This window comes from Palaemon carinicauda, chromosome 23, assembly GCF_036898095.1.
Source record: "Palaemon carinicauda isolate YSFRI2023 chromosome 23, ASM3689809v2, whole genome shotgun sequence".
NCBI classification, from domain to species: Eukaryota; Metazoa; Arthropoda; class Malacostraca; order Decapoda; family Palaemonidae; genus Palaemon; species Palaemon carinicauda.
Window position 1 is genome coordinate 31,969,632 of NC_090747.1, and position 7,500 is coordinate 31,977,131.

Sequence of the window (7,500 nt, forward strand, 5' to 3'; positions counted from 1 at the left end):
GAGCAACGACCTACCTCAATATATATATATATATATATATATATATATATATATATATATATATATATATATATATATATATATATATATATATATATATATGTGTGTGTGTGTGTGTGTGTGTGTGTGTGTGTGTGTGTATAAAGGTGAACGAATTTTCATTACGTGATATGAAATGTTAAAAGTATTAATGAGCACTCCCTTTGACATAATTAAAACAATTTTCAGATAGTACACTTATATATTCTTATTCACCTAAGTTACGGTATAATCCTCTTGGTGGGAGGCTGATTTAGGTCGTGAAAGGTTCATTAAATAGTTTGATAATAAGTAAGGCGTAATATAATCGCTGATAATAAATAATATTGTCACCACTAATATCATTGCTAAAAAAATTATTATTGTTATATTTAATATACATTTAAAAACGTTAAATGAACTTTACAAAGTTAAACTTGTAAACAAACGAGGGAACCTATAGTATATACTACGACTATTTTTCATTTAGTAATCTATTTGAAATATGTAAGATTATATATAAAATCTATTTTATAATAGAGAGAAAATTTTTAGGTAACCTTTTTTTTGAAGAAATTCTGAAAAACGTATAATCTTTAGCCTACATATATCAACTAGTTACGACAAATTTGTTTGGTATAGAAAAAAAAATTAAAACATCCACCCTTTTGCATTAAGACATTTTATTTTTATTATTGAAGATTTGATAACATCAGTTTTCTTAAAATAACACACACACGCACGTACACACACACAAAAAGACACACACACATACATACATATATATATATATATATATATATATATATATATATATATATATATATATATATATATATATATATATATATATAATGTATGTAAAATTACATGATTAAATCCATGACCCAAGAGATCAATGTAGAAGTTTGGAGGAGTGTGAGAACGATAAATCAGTCATAAGCAGGATGCGAAAGTCAAGACCAAGCATACCATTTGCAATGTATCATTTTCCATGAAGAATAAACACAAAACAAACCATGAGAAGAGTTGTGTCTCAACCGGATGCAGGTGCCTTCCGGTTTTAATGTTGTGTTTACATATATCATTAAATGCTGAGATAACTAACTATACGTTATCATCAATATGGATATCTTAGTTAGTTCTGATCAACCTGTCATACGGAATGGTCATCCGACCAAACCATCTATACTCCTGTGATGGAGATGTTAATAAACTGTTTTAAAGTTAACTTACTTAGACTTATTCAGAAGAACCAACCTACAAAGTCTAAAACACATAACACATTGAAGAGACATTTGACTGGAACAATAATGTGTGGTTATAACAGTACCAAACCAACAATTGGTGGCAGCGTTTAAATCAACTTTAGTAACAAGAGAATCAACAGTAATGAATCTACAATTTTGACAAAGTATGTATGTCCACCGAAGAAATGAATACTTTGAATATCAACTATAATTGTTATACAAACTGAGGAACTGGATCTTCAATCAAAATCTTAAGAAAACGAGGGACTGACATTCAACGTTTATTAAACATTCGAGAATCATATCCAGGAAGCAACACATTCAACATTACAACGGGAAATCGGACCGAAAACATTCACCCAAACAGCAAAACTCTCGCAAACCAGTGAGAGAGAGAGGAAATGACGACATCATGCTTCGCCCATATAAACTCAAGCTAAGTACATTTCTTTACTCATTTCCGTTTTAGACAGTGAACTGTTCTTATCACGAGTCGATCGTCCATTAATGCTGGGGTGAGTTGTTTGCTAATCTTCATCTTTTCTTTCATTAAAGGAAACTGTATTCAACTTCGAATTTTCATCTAGAATTTTTTTTCTCTCGCTGCTAATTCCGTTTTCTTTCAGAAGTTCTCGGAAAATATCTTTATATTAGTATCATTGTATTGGGGATTATGTTATAATCTTAATTGAATAGTGTTTATGCGTTTACGCAGAGGACGTCTGTATTCATATAGAGATTTTGATAGGATTGCAAGAAATCTAAGAGACAAAAAACAAGTTAAAGTAAACATGACACCTTCTGTGAGTCCAAGTAACCCCATCCCCGGCCCGAGTAACCCCATCGCCTCTCCCATTGTTACGTTAGTAAATGCGCGATCAGCAATCCTTCCTTTTCAAGGTCGAGTTAATGGGTTCTTACCTCAGAATGTTGAGTCGTGGATTTCTTCCGTATGACGCCCATTTAAATGTTAAACAAATTATAGACCCATTTGTACAATTACAAGAAGCTAAAAGCTTTATAGACTTTACTAAAGGAGATGCGAGTGCGAACATGAGGGGAGTTTCATTTCAAGAGGCAGTTACATGGGACGATTTCAAAGTTAGGCTACGTGCGGTCTATGGCGGTTAGGAAGCCTTAGATGTAGTTTTAACATTAAGAAATACACTTAATCAAGCCACTATGACTCGGCTTAATGTTATAGAGAGAGCAGCTCTCATTGCCGATTGGCTAAACGAGTATCAAGATATTTTAGATAATTCCACTTGGGTTACTAGAGATAACATCTCCGTGAAAGATTTCTTACGATTAATGTATTTAACTTGCATGACACTTATGTTGCCAAAAGCTTTAGTGCGGTGTTTTGATAAAAAGTTAACGCCAGCTAGTACAGAATTGGATGCGTATAAACAGATAAAGAAACACATGTCTAAGTGTACTGATCTTGATCCCTTGTTTACACAAGTTTTTGCAAAAAAATTAAACTAAGCCACAACAAGTAAACGTAGTTAATAATAGTCAAGTTGCAGGAATGATGTGTTATAATTACAAACATCAAGGTCACTTGATTGCAGACTGCAGAACGAGATTCTGTTCGTTACATACTAGTTCAACTCATTCAAATAGTCAGTGCTACTCGCGTAAGACACAACAGAATCCTAGAAATACACATTCAATTGCACAGTCAGTTCCCTATGGAAATAAAAAGAAAAATCCTCAGTTCAATAAGAAGAAACAGCCAAACGTCAATGTAGTTCAGAATAAAAAACAAACAGTTCTTCAAATAACTCTGATCCTAGGCCGTCTAGCCAAAACTCGCAAGGTCAGACTAATTTTCAGAATGTGCAAAGCAAAGCAAATACCACATATTTAACTCCAGTGGGGAAGAGAGTGATGTTGGGTCATTCAAATCAACTTCAGAAGTGTTGAATAATCCATTTAATGTTTTATCAGATCATTGTGAGGCAATAGATTTTCCTATGAAACACACGACCGAATCAAATAAATCAGTGCATGCTCCCGTAGATTTGCAACAAATTCACACAATAATAAGCCAAAATGAGTTACCACCAACATTATATGCTGTAAATTTAGAACACAGGTCATTTACATCATTTTTTGACTTTGGTAGTCCACATAATATCATGGATTTGAGGACATATCATTTGTTGTTTTCGAACTTCCCTATAGAGAAGTCCGGAGTAAGGCTCTCGGGTATAGGAAATAATGAATTAAATGTAATAGGCATAATTCATGTTCGGTACAAGGTCGGTAAGCGCACGTTTGCCGATACCTTTGTTGTTGTACAAAATATGGATTTGTATCCAGCTGTAATTATAGGATACCCGTCTATGGGTAATCAAAACATTATCTTAGCCCCAGCCAAGCACGGCGTGTATATCAAAGGAAAATTCTATAAGTCTTCTAATACCTTAAAATCAGTTTAGGATAAAATGGAGATGACAAATAAAACAGTAACATACGTTGAAGAACCAATAACTTGTCTCATTAATAAAGAAATAATATACGCGACCCAACAGAATTCTTGTTCACCCGTAATGTCATCTTGCACGCAATCTATCGAGCCGAACGTACCTTCGAATTTAATAGTGCAAGTAAAGAAAACGTTATCGGGATCTGAAATATTAATCCTTTCCGACATTTTGAAAACTAACGGATTGTCCGTCACACAAGCTATTTATACAGTAAGCTCACAATAACAATGTAATAATGAAGTCTGTAATCATTTAAATACCACTTTAATAATTCACAAAAATCAACATATCTTGGATGTAGAAGTTTATAAACATCATATTCTTACCGTCGCTGAAATCAATCGCGCTCAATCAGTTGGGGATGAATCCCTTTTGCAATCTATTAAAAATAAAATCAATAAAGACATTCAAGAAGAAGAAATTCAGCAAAAATATTTTGGACTTTTAACTGAATATCATGATGTTTTTTCCACTACGAATGGATCCATAGGAAAAACAGATGTTATCGAACATCAAATAAGGTTAAAGGACAAGCAGAAAATTATCTATGTACCCTCGTACAGACTCCCTATGAAATTCCAGAATGAGATAAATGATGAAGTAGGTAAAATGCTAGAAGAAGGAGTCATTAGGAAATCGAACAGCCCTTATAATTTTTCATTAATAATTGTACCGAAAAAAGATCGAACATGGCGTATCCGCGTGGATTTCCATCGCTTGAATGAGGAGACGATCCCTGATCGATTCCCAGTGCCATGTACTGACGATATTCTATCTTTGTTAGGTCAGAATAAATATTTTACCAGTTTGGACTTACTTAAAGACTTTCACCAGATATCATTAGAAGCAAATAGTATCCCATACACAGCCTTCAGCAGAGCCAGGGGACATTATGAATTTTTACGTATGCCTTTTGGTTTACGTTGTGCTCCCATAACATTTACAAGAATGATTAACATAGTGTTTGGAGACCTGCTAGGAAATACAGCAATTTCTGGGGTGTAGTGGATACTTCAGGCATTTTATACGCAATTATTCAATAACAGCCGCACCCCTAACTGATCTTACAAAGAAGGGCGTAGATTTTATATGGTCTGAGTAGCATCAACAGGCGTTTAATACCTTAAAAGATGAACTGTGTAGTTCTCCTCTCTTAAAATTTCCTGACTTCGGTAAGGAATTCTTCATTGAAACAGACGCCTCAGACTTAGGAGTAGGAGGGGTATTGCTTCAGCAATATGAAAAACAATTTTTCCCAATAGCTTTTTATTCTCGAAAACTATGAACTTCCGAAAGTAAGTATGCAGTAATAGACAAGGAAGGACTAGCTATTGTTAATTCACTAGTGCATTTTAAGTTCATAATATATGGATGTCCCGTCAAGGTTCCTACTGATCATAAACCCCTAACCGACTTCTTTAAAGGCTTTAGTCACAGCCCCAAACGAACTTGGTGGCATTTGATCATTCAAGACTTTGGCTCGAGAATCGGGTATTTACCAGGGGAAGCAAATATCATTGCTGGTGCATTATCACGCAACCCCGTGTCATCTTGTACGGAGCCATTAGCTGAATTATTAGATATATCAACATCCATGCCTATTGTTAAAACTATATCCGAACAAGAAGATCTGGGCTGGAGCACTGAATTATTACAGACTGAGTAAAGAAAAGATCAGAAATTAGAAAAAAAATTATAAATGCTTTGGAAGGAAATCGTAAGGAAAAGGAATATATAAAGTATACACAGTATAATTATATAATCAAAGACAATATTCTGTGTAGTTCCATGACAAGGAAAACCTGCAATACACCACATGTGACTAACGACTAGGTAGTAGTACCAATCGCACTTATATCCACTGTCCTAAATTGGTTGCATGCAAATCCATTGCATGGACACCCGGGGTCTCCATAATGTCACAGAAAGCCAAATCATTGTTTTATTGGCATACGATGCTTACAGATATAAAAAACACATAGCTAATTGTCGCACTTATCAGGAAAACAAAGGGCACATGAAAACACCTGTCAGCCTAGGGGCTTATCAAGTGCCCAATCAACCCTTTGAAAGAATACATTTAGATTAATTAACAGGATTTTACGAGTCAGACAGAGGAAATAAGCACCTCTTAGTAATTGTAGATGCTTTGACTCGATATAGAGAACTGATAGCGCTTAAAACTAAAAGTGTGATTAAATGCGCTAGGAAGTTTTACGAGTGTTACATTTGTAAACATGGAATTCCACACATGATAATCTCAGACTCAGGTGGAAAATTTAATAATCACTTTCTTACTTCATTGTGTGAATTCCTTAGCATAAAGAAAATAAATACCATGATCTATCACCCAGAGTCGAATGGGCTAGTGGAAAGAGCGAATAGGAAGGATTTAAACCTATCAAGATCAACACTAGGGGCATCAGACCCCAACTGTGATATTGCAATACCTGCGGTACTAAGTACTCTGAATCACTCATATCATATTTCAATTAAAATGTCACCGCACGAGGCATTGCATGGTACCCCAGTTAGAACGCCTTTCCATGTATTAACGCCTACAACTAATTTATCAAATCCTTTAAAAGAATGTATAAATGCAAGCAAACGTCGTTTTGATATCCTTCTAAAAAAATTTAGAAGAATCACAAATCATATTGAAAAGGAATCATGATGAAATAGCGAAGGACTCAATTATAAACTAACACCTAAGTTTGAAGGCCTATTTAGCATTTTGGAAACATTAATGGCCAATAGATTTAGAGTTCAAAACGTATCCTAACCCACTGATGAGAGAATTGTACCATTGGCTCACATAAGAAATTTAAATAAGAGAAAAGGAAGTGAGGTAGTTTTTTTTTATTTTTTTATCTATGAAACTTATATGATAATTTTTTTCTTTTTAATACAGGAGTAATTACATATATTTTTTATCATTACAGGTTTCCAAGATGAAGTTTTATTGTTAGGAGTGATAGTGTTCGCTCAGACATTTTTCTCGTGTGGGAAAAGCTCTAAAACTAAAAGTATAGATTTTAAATATGGCACTATAGTAGAGAGAACAGAAGACGTTTTTATTACATCAAGTAACATATTTATAGAAGTACACATGCAAGCAATTTTTCTCCCAGAGAAAGACGTCACTAGCTTAAAGAGCGCCATTTCAAGGTTTGCTGCTTTATTAAATAAAATGCATAGAATACACTTTCCTTTTAATACAGAGAGTTTGCTTGCACCGACAGTAAAAGTGGCAGAGATGCTATCCCAAGAATTGCAAAATAAGACTTACGGGGCAGAAACTTTGGCTCGTGACCTTTTGATGTGGACAGTAAGACACACTAACCTTGAAAGACGTAACCCGTTTATTTTTGCTGCACTAAACATCTTTGGATCTGTTGCAAGTTTAGGCTTAGGGATTTCAAATCGTCTTAATATTAGTAATCAAAATAAGAAAATTGAGTTTTTGACTCATGAAAATGAATTAATTTTATCAGAACTAAGGAATCAGTTGACTTCAATCAATCAAATTATGAGTATGGTGAACGAACATTCTAGTAATATCAGTCAGACTATCGAAATACAGGACTTGTTGGCAACATTAACGTATTATAATTCAAAAGTAGATCATATCCATAATAAAATTGCACATTTCATTGAAAAATCAAAAGACTATGTGGAAGCTATTACGTTAGCGACTAAAGGTGTTCTGTTACCGCATTTGTTGTCGATAAGAGACT